This window comes from Anser brachyrhynchus (genome assembly GCF_964034855.1).
Source record: "Anser brachyrhynchus genome assembly, chromosome: 2".
Lineage (NCBI taxonomy): Eukaryota > Metazoa > Chordata > Aves > Anseriformes > Anatidae > Anser > Anser brachyrhynchus.
In genome coordinates this window covers 113,130,144-113,151,833 of record NC_137695.1, presented here as the reverse complement: position 1 = coordinate 113,151,833, position 21,690 = coordinate 113,130,144, and the positions used below count along the sequence as shown (strand labels likewise).

The 21,690-nt window shown below is 41.1% G+C and overlaps 1 long non-coding RNA gene across 3 annotated transcripts; it reads left to right on the top strand.

Annotated features, from left to right (window-relative positions):
- Window positions 1-676: 676 nt before the first annotated feature.
- LOC308191309 lies at window positions 677-15,142 on the top strand. Of its 3 annotated transcripts, XR_013947884.1 has the most exons (4): window positions 677-3,691; window positions 7,619-7,722; window positions 8,478-8,720; window positions 9,058-15,142. It is a non-coding gene; the product is annotated as an uncharacterized lncRNA (long non-coding RNA). The 3 variants fall into 3 exon arrangements; XR_013947883.1 differs by lacking the exon at window positions 8,478-8,720; XR_013947885.1 differs by lacking the exon at window positions 8,478-8,720 and having other exon boundaries at window positions 7,596-7,722.
- The last annotated feature ends 6,548 nt before the right edge of the window (window positions 15,143-21,690 follow it).

Genomic DNA, 21,690 nt, shown 5'->3' with positions numbered 1-21,690 from the left:
TATAATTGTCTTCACCAGCTACTTAATTTCAGTGATGCCAGAATGGCCAGCAATCTTTTTAGGAGACATTTTGTCTTGATTATGCTTAGTAGAGAGAAATAGAGAGCCTGACAGGCAAGAAGAATCTTAAACATAACCAGAGATGATTGAAATTTCACTGTGACAAATTCCAGCATTTTCAGTCCAAATTAGGATGAAACACAGGAGTATATATATTAAAAGGGGAACATTTCCAGGTCAAATGAACTGCTTGAAATGTTTCATTTTGTCTTAAATCCATTAGAACTGATTCAATAGTCTTCTCATTTGTTTTTCCCCTCTGGCATTTTGAAATTTGAAAAAAAAAATCTGACCCACCAGAGATAAAAATGACTTTAATATTAAATGTTCATGTTTTGATTCTTCCCATAAAGTGTGTTTTTAAAATGACTTCCAATGCCTTTTCATACTAGGCACTGGATTAAAACTATGCTTGCCATGTAAAAGAAATTAAAGAGGAATGTGAGATGCATGTGATTGGTCACAGCTAAGCAAACTCTACAAACTGCAGAAATGTTAGCTGAATTATTCTCACCATGACCTGGGGTTCTACTACGTGTTTTTCCACAGTACACACTTCTGTTTTGTAATCACTGCAAGTTTGGTGGCTTGTGTCCTTGGAGGGTAAAAGGTCCCTTGATGCCAATGTTACGCTGACGGTGGTAGATTTTGAGGCCTTGTTGTCTCTGCAGAGAGGATGGTCCTAATAAAGAGGCATCTGGGCCTTCTTGTCTCTTTTCTTCTATTAAGATATGTCAGGTTAGGCTCTGGACAGCTGGATTGTGATGTTTTTGCCTCCAGGGTGTTTTGGCGTAGTGCAGTAGGAGAGTGTTGCTATCTCCAGGAGCCCGTGAATCTGAGAATATGTCTCAAGAATGAAACCTGGAGAAGTACAAAGAATGATTTCATCTTGATTAATTACACAGTATTGATCCTCTGTGGAAAGAGCAATTATCCCAGACACTCTTCTCGCTGAAGTGAAAGCCACCGGGAAAGCCACTCTGATAAAGAGGATGAACGTTTTCCCTCCAAAGGGCTCAACTGGTTTTATCCTCAGGGTCTGCAGCATTAAATTTAGACTCCAAGGGAAAAAAAAAACTGAGCCTCGGTGTAGATGTGCCTGGCTTATGTCAAGTGCAGGACAAGTTGCACAGACAAGTGGGTTAAATCTGGATTCCAGTTGGCAAAGTATGAAATCTAGCCTTGTGTGTCTTTTCATGAATGGCTTTGTCCAGAGTTTTCAAAATCTGCAGGTTGTCTGCTGAATGTTATCATAATGAGGATGTCATTCTCCCTCACCCGCTGCCTTGCTGAGCCCTGGATATCTCCATAGGCATTGCTTTGAAGGATGCTGGATTCTACCCTATGCATCAAGGAAATAAAGCTTCTTAACCAAGAACATGAAACTGTCAGGTGTAAGCTGTCTCACTGAGATATGCTGACATTGTCTTCTCTTCTGATTTTTCAAGGAGGTGTGCCCCTTGAAATGTGGTTTTTTTTTTTTTGAAGTTCAGTAGTGTTAGTCTGTATTAATCTACACATTGTGTACATCAGTATACCAACCTGGACTTAATTTTATGCTCAAATTTCTGTCCATTCCTTTCACTGACATTTTCTCTCTCTCTCTCTTTTTTTTTTTTTTTTCCCCACCAGGCTGCATGTTCTAAAAGGGAAGTGTTTCCACTCACCTCATTGCAGTAGGCAAAGCATTAGAGGTAGAACCTCCCCCTTAGCAGTAGCTGCCTTTCCCTTTGAAGCCTTGCTGGTCACACAAAGGCTGTGCAGATCCCCTCAGGGATGTTGCCCTTGAGCTAGCTATCTCAGTACTCTTCTCTTTTTCCCTGTTGGGCTCCTGTATTAAGAATTTCTTTTGTTAACCATTTCTCATGTTAATAAATCCAGACAAACTGCTAGTTTGTGCCTGCTGCCTCTATAGCGTAGCTTAGCCTTTAGTTCTCTCACTAAACCGGTCTTGATCCCTTGTCTGTTGAGTTTTTGTCCTCACCCACCACCCTTCTTTTCCTCAGATTTTGGTCAGTATGGGGAAGATTTACAGCAAGGTTTATATGCTTTGGGAGATCTTTCCTTCCTCTTTCAGTCAGTGCCATGCCAGACACAAAAAGCAATCTTTTTGTCCGAGAGCTGTCCTTACTTTTTGACAAACAAAATGCTCAATTTTTCTGCTCAGATTCTGGAAACTACAATTCCCATAGTACCATTCAGAGATACACACAGTTTTGATGATGTCAGTGTCTTGTATTCAGCCACAGTTGGGATTTGGAGGAGAACCATTTTCTAGGTATGTATGGTATCTGTAGATGGCTGGATTTTGTAGCAGCCAGCTGTATATCAAAATATTTTCCACTTTGGGGAAGTGGGTGAAATGGCCAATGTGATCATAATACAAGCTATAAAAAGATCAAAGTTGCAATGCTCTGCAACAGCATCATCCGTTGAAATGTAGCAGGAGCTCACTGGAAAAAAATGTTCATGCAATATATAAGACATTAAAAATTCTGTTACATTACTCTTGCCACAAAGATTGTAATGAAAATGGGAAATGGCACAAACGTAACCCATTCTCATTACAATCGTTAGATTGTAATCTTGTGCTCTCCTTCTCAAGAGAATGCTAAATGAGATTTTAAAGTATGGAAAATAAAGGAGCAAATAGAAAGTGGAAAGCAAAAGAGGTGAGGCATGATAGACTGTTCCTGCATTCTTATGTTCTTTATTTTTGCAGTAAGGTAGGAAAGAACACTATGAATTCAAATAAAGATATATGCACACAGATATATTTCTTTTCTGATTTCTTTTGAAAATATGTTCTTTCAAAAATCTTATCTCCCTCATTCTCTCAAAAAAAAATCAAAAAAATCAGAGACAAAGTAACACTTCAGATATCTACATCAAGAGACTTATTTTAACAGAGTAGAATTTGCCCTTAATCATCATAGTAGGAGCTGAGGGTAACACCTCCCAGTGAGAGAGAAGAACGGTATGACTTAGGAGACTAGCAATTAAAAATCTGTCAGTCACAGGTTGGCATCCGGCCCTGATTAGACAGTGACCGAAAGTTGTTAATATTAGGTGATGGCTGTGGAAGGAAGTACCTGACCTTGTTCTAATCCCCATGCCCGTGTTTAAATGACATGTAGTAGCTGCCACTCAGCACTACTATTGGTGCTTCCAGTAGACGACCACGCATAAATGAGTATAAGAAGCAATCTAACCCCATCTCCTTCCTTGTAAAAGTAGTTCATGCACAGGACTTGGAGCAGGTGTAACAGGTACCCTCCTTCCCAAATCTGTCTGGGAACAAAAAGCAATGCTTGCCTCTCTTGGCACCTCTTAAAATAGTAAATAAGGAAAAAAATCCAGTGAGTATTCAGAGGGAGAGGCACAGCAAAGGCTCAGTACCCAGCATGTAATAGCTCTGTTTTGCTTGGAGAGTCAGTGGAGGTGAGTGATCGTTATGCACAGGAGTCAAAAGGGCTCCTTGGTCACTGAGGCTGTAGCCCTGCAGAGTCCACATGACATCTAGTCCACGCGGCCTTGCAACAATGCATCCTCATATAAACATTACAACATCTCTGTAACAAAAGAAAAAGGACTAAAAGCTACAAAATCTCTAGCTCAACCCAAGGAGAAGGTAAGAAAGATCAAATGGAACAGAAATAATTTAGGATTTTGCAGTTGTTCTGGTGATGCGTCTTCTTGTCAGGTCCTGGTTTTTTTGTTAATCCACTCTTTTGTTCACCCACTTTGTTATGTTTGGCTTTGCTTTTGTTGTTGATGATGGTTTTTGTTCACCCACTGAGTTAATCTTAAGACCAGTACTCCCTCTCTTCCTCTCCATTCCTTCTGTGACATCCCCCCAGGTGGTGGCCATGGGATTCTCTAAGTGAAGACAGGAGAAGGAACCTGGCCCTGTAGACAAATTATCTGTCATAGCTTCATGCAACCTTCAGTTACTCCTTGCTTAATGGATAGCCTCAGTTAAATGGTTCTGCTCACCTAAAATCTGCCCAGAATTTACAAAGGAAGAAATCTGATATTTTCATGGGTTTATGCCAGAATAAACTTTCTTTGTCTTTGTTGTTTGCAAATAGTCTCTGAAGTTAATTTTTTTTAATTTTTTTTTCCGTATCCACATACAGATGTTAGAGGTGACATGTTAATGATTTGACAAGCTTTCTATTTGAAAACCAAAGCTACTCTTCAAAGAACATACATAAATCTGGTCTGCAACTTCAGACTGACTTGTATATTTTTCTGTAATCTTGGTTAAAAATGTTTGCATCTGAGATGATTTTTTGTTTGAGAGGTTTTTCTATCATATAGGTGGTTTCAGCTGAACTAAAATTCCTGAAAGTTTGGAATTGTAATTGAATTTCTCTCAGTGATTCTATGTTAACTTCCAAGAGCTTTCAGGGTACTGAGAAAAACCTGTATTATGGCTGGCTGTACTGTATCTGGCCTATGATAAATAGAAGACTTTTAATTTCCCAAGCATCCATTCCCTTTACCTCTACAACCCACAAAAATTAAAAATAAAAATTTCATTCCGAAGCTTAAAATTAATTTAGTTTCTGTTGTAGTGCTGTAATAAGCAGTTCTAATTTAAACAGTCAGCAGTTCCTTCCATTGGACATTAATTTTTTAAAGTCTGCAAGTTAATCAACCTGTTTTATGGTGAAATGTGTTTTTACACCAAAACTCTTCATTATTTCTTTTTTATTTTTCTGTTAAGTGTCTGGGATAAGTGAAAATAGCTCCTGAATATAAAAGAATCAATTAATGTTTCACTATAGGAAAAAAAAAGTCGTTCCCCAAATGGGTAACTTTTGTTCAGTGCTACAGACGGTTTCTCTCACAGCTGTGTTTGGAGCATGTTCTGTCAGTGCCACCTGTTAGCTAGACTGGTCTTTACAGGTATAATATATGGTCAAGAAAAGAAGAAAATCCTGAATTTTCTCTTTTCAATGTTAATAGTCCCTCTGAAAGATAAAATTAGTCGCAAGGATTTGAGACGTTGCATACACATACCTATTAGAGAAGAATTAATCAGAGGACACAGATCTTGGATAATGGAGTATGCTATTTGTGGGTAAAGAGGAGGCTTTCTGACTGAGAGGTAAAACCCACAGCCAGGCCTCGATTCAGACACAGCCATTGCCATGTCACTCTGTAGCTGTGTGACCTCCTTCGGAAAACGATGACATTTGGTTCTGCTGTTTCTGCTCATCCTAGAGGGGCAGCAGAGGCAAATTCTTCATCATTTTAAGTGGGATTTTGGCAAGTCTAGTCAAGGGCTGTATGGCAGTGTTGTCCCCTGAGAGTAGAGGGCCACATGCAGCTCCCTTCTCTTGCACCGAAATTCAACCTTCTGAAGGAAATGTGTATTTTTATGCTTCAGGCTCTCTCCTTTGTTTTTGTTTATACTTCAAAATCCAGCAAATGCAGTGAATTTGTTCCCCGGACCTTCAGCCCATCATCCTTCCTTTCTGCAAATCAGTTTGCGCCTCAGTGTGTCTCAGCTGCTGCAATGACTATAATTCCAATCACAGCCAGCCACTTTAATGGGCTTCTCGTGTCCATCGGGAAGAGCTATCCCATATGCAATGTCAGCTCCCAGCACCTAGAGAAAGCACAGTCTCTCTGCCGTGTTTTAAGGAGAGCCGCAGTTCCGTGGTGACATTTGAGAGCTTTCATTATCTCAGTGCAAGGATCTCTGGGGCACACTCTGGTCTCTTAACATGTCCTTGTTTAACGGCACTCCTTACCTTTGGCTGCCTGCGTTCAGCTAACCAAGTGGTGGCAGAGATGTGTATAGTCCCTCTTAAATCATTCTGATTTTCCCAGGTCCCTCTGCAGTTTTTTGACGGAACATATGGCAATGTTATGTCTATTTGAAAAAGCCTTTGCATCATATGTTTATACAACTGCTCACTATCCCAAGACAAAAATTCTTTCCTGTTATTGCCCATTTGCTGACTAAAGAAATTATCCTCTTTATGTATTCTGGTACTTTACCTTGATACCTTACATGTTTAATTATGTAGTCCTCAGTCCATAATCCATATGATTCACTCACCATATAATACAACTCACATCAGTTTTATTTGTTTTAACCCTTGCCCTTCCATTCTTGCTAGCTTTCCTTTGTTGACCTTTTGTATCTATTTGGTTTTGATCTCTGCCTGGCTCCCTTGAAGCTTTCTCTCCCTAGTGACAAAACAGTCATCAAATCCAGTGGTACAGGACTGGACCCAAAGGAGAAAAGCTCCTGATGGTTAAAGACCAGGCATTAAAAAAAAGGGGGGGGGGGGGGGACAAAGAAAATACAAAGGAAACTTCAGTTATGTACCATTTAAAGGAATAGCACCAGAATGGAGAAAAAGGAGTGGGTTTTATGGCTGCAAAAACAAATGGAGAAACAGCACTTTGTGTTTGGCTCTTTTTCCTTCTCCCTCTGTGAGGCTGGCCAGTGACTTCAGTCATCCATGGAAATCAGGGATTTCCACCAGTTTCAGTGGGATGTGAGTTACACACAGGATCTTTCCATTCTCCAATTTCCTGATCAGCTAAGTAGGAATAATGATTTTTCTCTGCCTTGGTTTAGAGGCGGGTGAGGCCAGAAAAACCCTGGAATCTTTTAAGAGTGAAAACAATTTCCCCCCTGAGGTCTGATTTGAAGCAAACAAACAAACATACAAAAAATCCAACCTGAACATAAAGCTGTGATTTTTTTTTTTTTCCTCAGAAGGAGCAATGGAATATTTCTTAGAATAATGTTTAAAATGGGCTTTTTACAATTGAACTTCATTCCTTTGAAGTGCTTTCTACAACCACTGACTACTTTAGATGAAGTAACTATTTCAAAGCATGCAATATTAGGGAAATATGTCTAATATACTCTAGATCTACACGTAATGTGTTCAACTTCTGTTAGCCCTTTGTATCATGCCATATTCAATGCATCTTAATAGACATATCTAGGGACCCTGTCCTCATTTTTCAGCTATCTAGAAATTTAGACTTTTTCCGTGTCTGCACTATTACAAAGGGTATCTATTTACATGAGATTCTCAACTCTGCTGTTATAGCCATCCTTTTTATTTACAAGTCAATAATATCAAGGCTTTCTTTTTCAACATTGTGTTCTTTGCTCTCTTATTTAAGAAAATAAGTCAACTGGCAAAAATCAAATGCAAGTCTTTTCATACTTGGTGTAGCTCATTTCTCATACAAGGTATATTTGTAACCACACTTAAATAACAAATTTTTGCTTACGGTATATACCCATTTTGCAAATACAACTTTCAGCACTTCCAATCCATTTATATTTTCTTTTTGATAGAAACACCCCTTGGTCTTTTTCCTTCATCTTGATTTTTTTCAGAAAATGTGTGTTTTCAGGAGGTGGGAAGAGAAACATGGTGACAGAAATTTATTGAAGTCATTCTGATACCCTGGAATAGCATAGTAATAGCTGCAGCAGAATACTACAGAAGCAAAACTAAAGGTTTATAAAGTATATTTCCACTCCACAGACATTTTCCTTCTCTGAATCCAGGATGAACTGGTTGCACTAACTCCAGTTTTACCAGAAGATGATGAAAAGCAGTATCAGGGCATGTATTTATGGTGGCTCAGCTGATCAGAAGAACAGGTTTCATGGTGAGTTCTTGGGCGGTTTGACTTAGAGCCACAATGGCCCAGGTTGTGTTGCCAACAACATCCATCCCATTAGTGCTCACTCCCTTTTTGTGGATGTATAGACCCCTCTGAAGGGAAATTTAGTGGCTCTGGAGGGCCTGGACAGGGAAGGGAGAAGAAGACTGTTACATAGGGAGAACATAACCATTCCAACTGACTTCTGGAAATACCAAAAGGGTTAAACATCCAATACTGGGGGGAAAAAAGGGCCAAGGAATTTAAAATGATGATTTCGGACTCAGTCCTGGAAGCTGCTCATGGTAGGTGGACTTCTGCACTTGTGCCCAGCACAGTCACTGTTGGCCATGCTAAGGGGATGGTGGAAAGCTGTTTGGATGCACAACACACATGAAAATGCCAGAACATTAATGCGCATTACTCTTCTGACTCGACGTTTTACTCTTCCTTACTCTTGGGCTACAACACTATCCAGATTCTCCTAATTGACTTGATGATCTTGCTGGAAAAAGTGAGTTGCAACGGCATTTTTCTTCTCCTGAATTATTTACAGGTGGAAAATATCTGTGTTGCTGGATCTTACCCAAAAGGCACTAAAATGTTTCTTGCAGCCTGATACTACTATTTTCTTCACTTTTCATTTGGCTAGCAAAAAAAATAAAAATAAAAATAAAAAATTGTTTCAGTCAGTTTTGAATCAATTTATTTTTCTTCCTTTTTTTTTTTTTTCTTTTTTTTTTTTTCCCCTTCTGGTTTAGGGAGTGAAACAATTATTTACACTGCCCTACTCCTGATAGCAACCATATGTCTGGACTGCACAGCAATGAGCCTCACAGTCCTACTTCTGGCAGCTGTCCCCTGGCCACAGTGGCATCCCAAAGCGCTTCTAATGGGAATAGGTGTCGTGGAGCCCTTTGCACGCCATTGGCACTTTCCAGCCTCCAACTCGTTACCTCATTTGCCACCACAGCTCTCCAGCAGCAGCTGCAGCCAGGCATTTGGTAAGCTGTGTGGCACAGGCGATGCTTGGAAGCCCAGAGCCTTTTCAAGGGCCATGATGCTGAGATGGGTCAGAGATTAAAAAAACAGTGTTATTGAGTGAGTTTGGCTGCCTGGCTTCCCATCAGCTTGGAGCCCCTGCAGAGCTTGCCTGCATCCCCTAGAAAAAGCTGTGATACAGGGACTCAGCCCGCAATGAAGAGCTAAGAAACCTGCCTGCTGTCCTGGCTGGGGCTCCCCAAGGAAGGCAGATACTACCTGGGAAAATGAACTTGGCTGGAAACTGCTTTTTGTCAAGTGATACAGTCTCTCTTCAATCTTCTTTGTTTTCCTTTTTAGGTCAGCAGAGCCATGCTTTACTGCAACAAGCCAACCGATATTTGTGAAGGGGCTGGAAGTAACCCCAGATTTGCCAGGAGAGTCCCAGTGAGTCATGGTGAAAACAGACCTCCTGATCAGATGGGAGAGGACCCATACAGGTCCTGGCCCTGGGGAAGAGGGCAGTTTACAAGCCTGAAGTTCAGTGGGACATTGCTGGTGAGAGTATAAGGGGGGTTAAAAGCTTGGTTAGCTCAGGATCCGTGGCTATTCTGTGGGAGTGCTCTTGCTACCGGTTGCTCCTCCTCGGTTGCAGGAGGCAGGAGAGGTCACGCAGTCTCCATGGCTGGCAGAAGACCCTGCGAGTGCCTTGCCAGCTCAAGCCCTTGCGGGTGCAGAGGCTGGAAGGACTTGTATCTTGCTACTGAGTGTGGGTATGATTTCTTCCAACTGGACAGCGTAAGTGGAGCAAGACTCAGCAGGACAACTTCTGCCTTCTGCAGAGATGCTGAACACAGCCCAACGTGAGCTCTGCCTGTGGAAAATATGATAGGAAGCTGCTCTGTGGAGCTTTTATCAGCTGTGCAGATCAGAATGGGAGATTTCACTCTGTTTCCTCCCATTTCTAATGCAGCAATATTTCAGCATTGTGCTTCATCCCGTGGTTCACAGTTGAGTGGTAGTTTTATGATTTTATGAGGCCTCAGACCAGTGTCTTTAAATGTTCTATAAAATGTACAGGTTAATCACCTGACCCCAGCAAACTTCTTGGAAGAAGTTGTATTGCATTAGCTAATGCATTGCAAAGTCTTACTGGAGCTGCAGAAAAAACATTTTACATGAAAAGCCAAGCTGTCAAACTTGTAGCTTTGCTAACTTTACACAAAACAGGAAAAAAAATCTCTTTAACTAGTGAAAACAAGATAAAACCACAAAGTTGATGGCCTTTTGAGCAACCTCAATTGGACATTGCAGCTCTATGCCATAAGCTCAGAACAGAGCCTTTATCATCCTGGGTGTACTAGCATTGACCCATAACACAGACTCTTAAATAAAAAGCAAACCATATTGTCAAAGCAAAAGTCAGTATCTCAGCAGGTCTGGCCTCAAGTGTAGGAGTGCGAAGAGAGAAAACAAAAGCTCAGAATAAGGAGAAGGCTGGATGGGTTCAACGAGGAAAAAAAAAATAGAAAAATAACAGGGTGGAGCAGAAATAAAAATACTTTGGACAGGCGAGTCCCCAGAGGTTCCAAAGTGCAAGGGAAAGGAGGCCTAATTCTTGTCTCTTCAGTGCCTGAGTGGATGTGCATAGGCTGTGATTGAAAGAGAACTCAGAGCCCTGGTTCTGAAACAAGTGTGCCTTCCAGAAGGAGCACCGTGTTGGAGATGACATCGTGGAAGATGCGGGCTGTTCTGTAGTTTATGGGTAGACTGTGCTGGGGCTCAGTAGCCAAGGGAGGTGGCGCTGTGCAGCCCTGAGGAAAGTGACCAATGAGTCCCTCTTGCTCAGGGTGGGCATTGTTCTGCAGCAGGCTGACCCAAAGAGGGCAGAGGCACAGTCTGTGCTCCTTCTTGATCCTTCAAGCTGTTTGTGTGCCTGGGTGAGTTAACACTGAGTAGTTTCCTCTCTCCCTTGAGCTGTGCTTCTGCCCATTGTAAGGCAAGCAGAGATGGATGCAGAGGCATGGCTGGAGGATGGGGACACTTGTTGTGGAAAGCCCAGGAGAAGTCATAGCCTTGTGCAGGGATGCACTTTCTCTGTCCACCATCCTGCTACATAGTTTTCTTCTGTCTCATGTGCTCTCCCTCTCCACAACAAAGCCAAGTCTTCCACAGAAAGATATTTTCCTGTCCATCAGTTTGTGCATCCCAGTAATAGCCAGAAGGGACCCAGCCTCCAGCAAATGCTAGGAAAAATACCGTCTCCTGAAGAGTTTCTCTGAGCTCCGTGAAGATCTACGGAGTGTTCAGACACTGGAAAGCTGAAGGAGTGCTGAAATACAGCCTGTGGAGAGAGAGGTTTTGTTCCTAATGGGGAAAGCCCCTTGCTTGAGAAACATTCAGGACTTTATAAAACTGAAATGTATTTTGACCCCATTCATGTTATTTCATGCTAGGGTGCCTTGTTTCCTACTTCATTTTTAATGGGGCACTTTCATAAGTGTCATTAAACTCACTTTAGAAAGGCATTTATTGATCAGTAGAATGAGTTCATTTGCAACAGAAAATAGGTAGCTGCATTAAAGCTGCATCGAAGGTAGCTGCTTTGACCTGTGTCAAAGCAATGGTCAGTTACCTACCTGGTATATTTGCTATTGTCCTGCATTGCTTTGCCAGCTTCCTCAGTCAGTTAGTTTACCTGTATGTCCTCTACTGTTCCAGGGTTAGCTAGGCCTGATGCCACCTCTCTCTTGCATATTGGTGCGCAATCAACTGTTCTCTTTGTGTTTCCAGCTGCCAGGATTTACTTATTCATGACTTTCAAATGTTCATAGAGCTGTCTCACATTTTGCTTCAGTAAGGTCCTTTGCTCAGGTCCTGGTCTTTGTCTCTAGAGAAAGCAATATGTGTAGATCCTCCTGAAGTCCCATATGCAAGTACCTATTACAGGGAGGTGAGAAGTGAAATACAAATTTTCTTCAGTTAGATAAGCCAGATGGAGGTGGAAGTCCCACATCAAACTATCTGGAAACAGAGACAGAGGTCGTAGAGGGGATCACACCTACTGAGAGTTATATGGTGCATTACCATACAGCTGTACAGAGGGGCTGACAATAAAGTAATTTGGGTAGCATGATGTGGCTGCTATATTGGTCAACTGCCTTTTTTTTTTTTTTTTTTTGCCTTTTAAGACCCCTGCTGATACTTTGGTCAAAATATCATTCATTCTTTTCATTTTGGTCAAAATACCATTCACTCGAGCTCAATCTGGCTATTGCTGTTAAAGACAATAAAAATGTGTTTATAAATACATAAACAAGAAAAGTAGGACTAAGGAGAATTTACATTCTTTATTAGATGTGGGGGGAAACATAGTGACAAAAGATGAGGAAAAAGTTGAGGTACTTAATGACTTTTTTGCCTCAGTCTTCAGCAGCAGGACCAGTTATTCTCTGGGTAGTTGGCCCCCTGAGCTGGTACATTGGGGCAGGGAGTAGAACGAAACCCTCATTATCCATGAGGAAACGGTTGGTGACCTGCTACCTCACTTAGATAGATATAAGTAAGTCTATGCGTCCAGATGGAATCCACCTGAAGGTACTGAGGGAGCTGGCAGAAGTGCTCGCCAAGCTGCTTTCCATCATTTGTCAGAAATCCTGGCTATCAGGGGAGGTCCCTGTTGACTGGCAGCTTGCAAATGTGACGCCAGTCTACAAGAAGGTCTGGAAGGAGGATCTGGGAAAATACATGCCTGTCAGTCTGACTTTGGTGCCAGGGAGGCTGATGGAGCAGATTGTCTCAAGTGCCATCACGCAGCACTTACAGGACAACAAGGTGATCAGGCCCAGTCAGCATGGGTTTATCAAAGGCAGGTTGTGCTGTATGATCCTGATCTCCTTCTACAACAAGGTGATGTGCTTAGTGGATGTGGGAAAAACTGTGGATACGGCCTACCTAGACTTCAGTGAGGTTTTTGACACTGCTTCCCACAGCATTCTCCTGAAGAAGCTGGCTGCTCAAGGCCTGGATGGGTGTACACCTCATTGGGTTAAAAACTGGCTGGGTGGCTGGGCCCAAATAGTTGTGGTGGATGGAGTTAAATCCAGCTGGGGGCCAGTCACCACTGAAGGTAGGAGGGCTCTGCAGAGGGATCTGGGTAGTCTGGGCCGATTGGCCAAGGCCAGATGTATGAAGTTCATCAAGGATAAGTACTGGGTCCTTCACTTGGGGCACAACAATCCCATGCCATGCTGAGGTGCTGGAGTGTGTTTGAAGAAGGGCAACAAAGCTGGTGAAGGTTCTACAGAACAAGTCTTAGGAGGACTGGCTGAGGGAGCTGGGATTGTTTAGCCTGGAGAAAAGAAGGCTCGGGGATATTTTATTGTACTTTACAATTACCTTAAAGGAGGTTGTAGCTGGGTGGGGATCACTAGCAAACACCAAGTGATAAGATGAGAGGAAATGGTCTCAAGTTGTGCCAGAGGATGTTTAGGTTGGATATTAGGAGAAATTTCTTCACTGAAAAGGGTTGTGCGGCATTGGAATAGGCTGCCCAGGGAAATGGTTGAGTCACCATCCCTGGAGGTCTTCAAGAAATGTGTAGGTGTAGAACTTAGTAGCATGGTTTAGTGGTGGACTTGTCAGTACTAGGATAAAGGTTGGACTAGATGATCTTAGAGGTATTTTCCAACCTGAATGATTCTATGACCTAGGGAGTTTCCAAATTTCAGTGCCATTTTTCTTCTCTAAACTGGTCAGCTTTCCACAGAAATAGATGGCGCTCTACTTTGGCTCAGAGATCACCTCAAGAGAAAAATTTTGTGAGGATAATTTCTAAGTTCCTACCTGCTTTCAGTAAGACATGTTTTGGTGAGCAGCAGCAACCAGAGTTCAAAGGCACTTATCCCATCACCAGACTGCTCCATCAGCCCATCACTGTAGCTGCCATCGAGTGCTGCAAGCATGGAGATCCCATAAAAACAGTCTGTGGAAACATCTTACCCCTTCCTCATCCCACCAGAAATCTGTGACTGACGTTCAGCCAGGCCTATGCCCCTATGCAGGCTCGCTGTATGCAACCATGAGGGCTAGCAGCTGCACAGGGAGGAAAATATTGGAAATATGCTGCTGTGGAGGGCAGCATTGCAAAAGCCCAGAGCAGTTAAAGCTACCTACCCCAAGCTCATACAATGGACTTATGGGAAAGAAACTCCATAACAAGGGTGAAAGCATCATTATACTGCTTGGGGAAAATAATTTGGAAAATAATCTTTCTCACTTTCTCAGCATTTTTTATTGCCCTCCACATAATATCAATTGATAAAAAGAGGAGAAAAACCTGAGAAAATGGCCATTGTGTCAAATATATTGATAATGGATGGATAAATAGGCATGCTGCAGCTGTACCTAACAAAGACTACTTACACACAACTGTTTGTCTAATTGGAGCTTTTTTTTTTTTTAATAACCGTTAATTTTGGATAGTAGTATGCGCACTCAGTAAAAGATGATGATTGTCCACAATGTTCAATTTACTGTATTTATTTTTATTTATGAAAAAATCATTGAAGATATCTTTGCATTCATGGGTCTCAGTTTTGCACAATTCATTGAAATGCTTGGCATCACTGCCATAAAATACATACACTGAAGGTAATAAAATCCAGCCACGCAGTATAGTAAAAATCCCCACAAAAAATACAATAAAATGGACATATGAATCATGATAAAATCTGTGCACCACTATGCTGCACACTCACATGCATTAGAGAGGTGCAGTAATCTTGGATGAAACCTTATGTAAAAGCACATGCTGTCTTCACAAGCAATGGAAAATGGAAATGAAGAACACAACACAGCCCCATCTCTCTGATTTTGCATAACTGTAACACATAATCAAGGTCTCCTTCTTGGCTGTGTAAAATGTTCTCCAATTCAGCAAACCAATCGTAGCAGGGCTGCACCAGGTTCCCTTTCTTGGCCTCACAAAGGCTGTGCAAAATAAGGCATGCAGTATCAGGGGGCTGATACCACTCATCAACCTCCAGCTTCTCATGTCCAGCACCCTCCTCTACCTGTCAGCTTCCCACGCGCATGTTCCACCATCATTCTGAAAATATTATCTGCAGCTTGTAGGAAACATTTCTGGTCACGTGTCTCACTAATACAGTGCATAAGCTGGTGAAGCAGAGAGGAAAGTTGGGGACGGTCTCCCAAAATGTTTGGATTAAAGATTTCCACAATGGTCCCTTCCTAGCGGCCAACCTTTCAATCCAGACAGTGCCTTCTGCATAGCATTGTGAAACTTCCTTATGATAACCACAGCATTTCATCCCCCAGCTTGTTAAGTCAGTGCTCTTGCAGGTAAGATCTCCCTGGGAGATTTTCTGTCACTAAGCTCTGAAGTGAGCTCTGCACAGCCTTGCAGAAAATAATTTTTAATGTGTTGAAGTCTGGCTTCTGCTGTTGCCTACTTTGAAGGTGCAACATCTTCTTAATCACTGCTTGGTGCTGCAGAAGTGAGCTGGACCAAGGCTGTCCATTGCCAGAAAAGACCTTGGAGAAGAACAGCATGACTTTCCAGGCACAGTCTCACAACAGCAGGAAAAATCCCACAAAACATGCAGCAGAGTGTCCTACTAGCATATGAGATACGGATTACTTTGAAGCCTTACCCTGGTTTTGTGGCCTCAAGGATTTGAAACAGAGATGCACCACTTCAGGACAGTGGTGTGGTTTGTTCATTCCACTTATGCTTGGTTGCAGTGGCTTGTTTGGTGCAGGTCCATAAAACATGTACCAAACATTCATGTATGGGTATGTTACAGATAGATGATGAAGAGGAAGGGTCACACAACCACTCCTACAGCTATGTTAAACAGGGTGAGGAAACAGTTTGTGGGTAGGTATGTGTGGGGAGGGATGTAGGTAAGGAGAGTGGAACAGAATGGGCAGTGGAACAAAATTTGGAAATCACCTCTAAAAAATTACAAAAAGTTGAGCACAGAAAACCTCCCACCATGGAGACTTGTTAAGATTTAGGAAAATTTCCCATGACCTCAGTAAAGTGCAATGTCTGGATAATTTAGAATGTGTTGTACCAAGTCATAGAAAAGTGCAGGGAATGGGATGATTTGGGAGCACATTTCCTTTCACCAGCTGAGGGCAAACCAGCTGAGGGGCACAGGTCTGAGCTTTAGACCAGCTCTGCTGCGGGGTGCACCAGAGCTGTGGTCGGTGCACTGGTAGGCAAGAAGAAACAACTCTGATGGCCAGTAACCCAGGCAGCAAGTTCTTCACCTGCATTTGTGCTACCTTAATGGTCCTGTTGCTGCTACACAAGCTGGCCATGGGAAATCTAACATTTTATGTCTGCTCCATCTATTATCAGACCTTCATTCAATGTACTATTTTGACCCCTCCCATGGCCCTTCTGCAGACCCTCTGTGCTCTGCCTCTCTGCTCCCACCATCATTTCTTCATGCTGCTGAGATACCTAGGTGAAACTTTATTTCTCTGAAACCACAGTGGTAGGGATCCCAAGGAGAGGTGCAGAAAAACAATACAGATGCATGTGGGCGCTCTGTGGAATCCCTCCATCCCTATATATCTCTCTGGGAAAGGGCAACGCAGGCCACTGGCATGGTTCTCTGTCCCACTTTCTCCCTGTGTAAAAGAGGAATAATGATACTGACCTAGTTCACCGGGGAGCCTGGAAAGGCCAGTTAATGTTTCTAAGACTCTTTGAAAATAAAAAGGTCTGTATCAGTGCTAAGTGTTATTATTCATGTATTGTAATTCTAACCTATAAGGGACTCCACTTTAGTATGAGATTTTCTGTTACTCTAGCAGCTGAAAGAAGGGTTTCATATTTCATCTTTTAGCTATACGCAGATTAACAGCACACACACACAATTTCATCACAGGCATAAAGATAAAGGTGAAATCTACACTAGTGTTAGACATTGCAGTGTGTTGGCATGAAGAAACTCTGGTTTCCAACATCTGTGAAAGTTTAGCTGAAGAGCTGTATAATGACTTTGTACCAGCTAACAGACTCAAGTGTCTGTGAGCTTGATCCTGTGATTTGAATTTTTCTGTGGATGTTAGCAGGAGCTGGAGTGGTGCCTGAATCAGAAAGGTGAAGCGTAAGTATTTTATTATGCAACAAATATTAAGCTTGGGAGTGTATAAATATATAGGAAGTACAGAGTGGTTTCACGGAGGTCTTTCACTTAGAACTTATTCATGTCTCTCCAGCAAGATCAGCAACATAGTGTGGCATGTGTAATTCTAAAAATCATAAAAATATCAAGCAGGGCCTTTTACAACATATCATATGTTCCTGACATATATTGCAGTTCTGGCAGTGACTTATATGTTACTCATTTCCAAGATCACTGCTTCTCCTGTTTGGATTATGTTCTCCTCCCAGAGGAAATGACTGCATATTGGAATCCTCCACCAGGTAACAAGAGAAAAAAGGACAGGGTTCACACGCAAGCAAGATACCACCTTCCCAGCTAGGGAACAGGACTGTCACACATGGGAGACGATGGTATGTCCAATGTGAAAACATTATTGAGAAGTCGCTTTGATGTATTACACATGATGCCCTAGAAAATGCTGACCATTTGCCCTGGTTCTACTTCTCTGATTGCTTTTAGGAACATCCATTTTTAACTTGCATTCTCGAGTAATGCTCTGGGAACATGATGCTGTTGCTTTGCGTTCAAGTGAGAGGGTGGGATGCAAGCAGAAATGCTCCCTTCCTCATCATGGTCTACCTCTCTTCCCCCCTCTTGATGTTTGGGTACACACAGAGCCAACAGAACACACCAGCTTTTTTATGGAACGTAAACACTGTGAGATGGAGCTGTGGAGGACATTCTTCTGTTCTTCTTATGTACTTCCATATATTACACTTAATATTATAACAATGAGAAGAACAAAAAGAAGTGTAAATCTTGACTGTGGAGAGCCATATATTTCCCTCCTATTTCTTTAGGTAATAGAAAATCAATGGGCCTTTTATATATGAGGCACATCTTAAGCACGAAGCTCCCATAATCCCCTCTTATATGAATAAATGAATTTGTTTACTGTGCTGTCTGAGTAAGTGTGTTTCAAAACAATGACATTTCAATGGATTAGCTCCAACATTTCTTCCTTGCAGCAGAGTCTTTTTGTCATTCTTCCATATTTCCAAAGAGCAATAACTCATAATATTTCCTACACAAGCTCCTTACACACCACCTTGTGACTGAAGGGGGGACTGCAGCACACACAAAAGTGTAACCCAGTACTACACCGTTCAATTTCTGCCTGAAATGCTGGAATAATTTTCTTCTCATTTTTCTTCCCTTCCTATTTCCCAAATAACAGTTCTCTTGTCCCAAAATTTGGTACAGCTACTCGCTGCTGCCCAGCCTTGTGCTGCTGGTATGGCTATGGCACTCATCACATACATCCACATTTTGAGGTAACATTATAGAGTTTCTCACTTATTTTATTTTATTTTAGTTTAGTTTAGTTTAGTTTAGTTTTTTCTTTTTATTTTAATTTTTTATTTTATTTATTTTATTTGTGATGAACTGCTACAATTATTGTTCCTTCCTTCCTTCCTTCCTTCCTTCCTTTTCTTTCTCTTTCTCTCTTTCTCTTTCTTTCTTTCTTTCTTTCTTTCTTTCTTTCTTTCTTTCTTTCTTTCTTTCTTTCTTTCTTTCTTTCTTTCTTTCTTTCTTTCTTTCTTTCTTTCTTTCTTTCTTTCTTTCTTTCTTTCTTTCCTCCTTTCTTTCCTTCTTTCCTTCTTTCTTTCCTTCTTTCCTTCTTTCTTTCCTTCTTTCTTTCCTTCTTTCTTTCTTTCTTTCTTTCTTTCTTTCTTTCTTTCTTTCTTTCTTTCTTTCTTTCTTTCTTTCTTTCTTTCTTTCTTTCTTTTCTCCTTCTTTCCTTCTTTCTTTCCTTCTTTCTTTTTTCTCTACTAAGCTTGGTTGCAAATTTTCCAGCTTGCTTTACTGTTTAAGAATTCAGTACACTATTAGCAAATGCACCAACTTTTCACTGTAAATGATTATGCTCTGTATGGCTTTTTCTTATATCCTGGAACTATTTACATTATGAGTCATTGATTATTTATGGAGATATTCATGGTGCTTTTCTTGGACATGCCATGCAAAGAAATCAGTAGGCTGGAGGGAAAGAACAACGGGGAGCTCTTGGGAGTGGACTTTTAGGTTTGTTTTTACATTTTTTAAGTCTTCAGTGCCATCAAAAATTACTCTTGGCTTTTTTCTATTGGCCTCTGTAGGAGGATCTCAAACAGAGACAGGCTTCCAGGAAGCAAGCGTAACAATAACACTACATATGGTGTTATGATCTTTGCACAGACAGGCTGGATAGAATATGGAGAAATTAAAGGCTTGACCCTAACGCTACTAGGAATTTTGACCTTGCTGATGTTAGGCATGAGGTGACATTGTCGGTGACTTTCTAAAATCATGGAGGAATTGTGTTTGTGGAGCAAGTACCAAAACTCAGATTTTCTGGCTTTTGACCCCATTTTGGAGGTTACAGGGCACTGACAGCCCTCCAAGGAGCACTTGTCCTGTCCTACACTGAGAACATAGGGTGCTTTCCATCAGGCAACTGAACAGAGGAGAAACTGCATCCAGGGCTAGGTCTTGATTTCAGCAAGCAGGACCTTCAAATTGCCTTTTAGTTTTGGCTTGATTTGTATTTTGTTTCTAATGTGGTGGTTTGAGACATTGTGCTTGTGAGAGAGGGAATGGCATGCTATCTAGGGACAGAGGAGTCCAACCCGTTTAAAAGGGAAATATCGCTGGAGAAACACAAATTGGTGCAAGCCACATCATTAGGAGAAAGTTGTCTATCATTAAGTGTTACACAGTGCACCCTCTGTGTCTGAAATAAGTCTCCAGGGGATATAAAATCATACCTGCCACACAAGTGGAAATGCTGAGGATGAGCCACCGCACCGTCTGGGTGTCCACCTCCCACCTGTGTTACCATCATTATATGCACGTTGGGCTGACTTTGCATGCTGAGGAGGAAGATGGCCATGCCATTCTCTTCTACCATCTGGGTAATTTACCCTGTGAGTTTCATAGAGAGGGAATTCATTAATGCAGATATGCAGGCTGTAATTATTCAGATGATGCAGTGGGAGGAAGCTGAACAAAATTTGCAGAGTGAATTCTGCTGGTACCCGGGGCAGTGCTTTTCTGGGTGGTCCTGCCTAAAAAAAAATAATAAATAAATCATACCTAAAAATGACTTGATGACTTCTTACCAGGTCCCAAGTGGCAACTCCTCCTGACTGGCATCAGCGGGAACAGTCCTTGCTAGGCGAGGGTGATATCAGAAGACTCCCAGTTAGCATCCGTCACAACAGAGAGGAAATCTGTTGGAAATGCTGATCATTTATATCAAAATTAATGAGGTTTTCCCTCTCTGAACACAAGGGCTGAGTTGTATGCTGACTACAGGGAAAAAAAATAAAAAAATCCATGCATAGATATCTACTTTGCCTTTTTTATTTTTATATATATTTTTTTCCAGGGTTATTGTATAATTGATGACACTGCCTATTTGACAAAGGAATTTTCTGATAACAAATTCATTTAATAGTAATTTTTGCCCATTAAAAACACTGTTGTTTCTTCCCTCCTACATCTAAAGCAAAAATCACAAGGCCACAAAACAAATCAGCCTAATTTCACTGTGAACTTTTCTTTTGACATTCTTCTATTTTTCAAAGAGAATAAATGTGTTGTTACATGACTGCTCTTTTCCAGACAGAAGAGGCAGAGAGCTATTTTTGAAGCTCCTTAAATCAGAAGCTCTGGCTCTTTACAAAAGCATCCCCACAGGATATCAGGACTGTGTTTGGAAACATATGTGATAAAAAAAATCAAACCATAAAAATGAACTGGGATCACCTTGTAATTGGGCAGAGAAGACTTCCTGCTGCCGTCTGTATTTTTGTTAAAAGCCAGTGCTTCTGCATTTCTCACCTTTTGCTGTGAGAGATTGTACACAAAATCTCTGATTGCCAAGCAAATCAAAGCCAAGAGGGAGACCCCCTGTTTGGAAGAGACCATCCCCCTCCTATATTCTCTTTTACTGATGTTATGTGGGGAAAATTAGATGTACAGAATGAATCCAAAGTCATTGTGAAAAAAATAAAATAAAAACACCACCACTGGAACAGAGCTATATGGAGGACCCGGAGGAGATCTTAGAGTGCATCGGCTTCCATATAGAGCAGCAAGCTAATAGGCAGTTCATTGAAGCTAAAGTATAACATAAAACATAAAATTACAGAGAAAATGGCTTAAAATATAATAAAAAATAATTAAAAATCATGTAGGAAGGTGGCGTATCAACTTTCGATGTAAATACAGACATACAAAGTGCAATTCATCATTTGAATGGATGATATAGTTGAAAATGGTAAAAAAATTTGTAGGTTTTTATTCTTTTTTCTAAAATTTTGAGAAAGTCCCAATGGTTCCAACAAAAACTTTCCATTCTCTTCTGCCAGAAGGTGATTTTTCTTTTTTACTCGACTACCATAATTTTCAAAGAAAAAAATACTTAAAAATAAAATCCAAGATTAAAAAAGGAAGAAAACTCACAGTCATTTTCAATGTTTCCTACTCTTTAAATGTTAAATGTACTATGGAGACACCCTAGTGTCTCCACCAGTGAAGCTTTATATGAAACTTCCAATAAGAACCAGACTTCTATTTTCTCCTGTCCACTGCATTTCATTCTTCAATTAAATGAAAATTCAATATTTTTGGAATCTTATGGTAAAGTCTCATTTATTTATTTATTTATTTTCTTATAAGATATAACACAAATTGGAGAATGTATTGAGAGAATACAGAAATTAAAAATAGGAAGCATTCTCCCCTCCTTGGAAATTTTTTCTCCTTGGGAGTTTTTCTCCTATTATCCATAGCAAGGCAC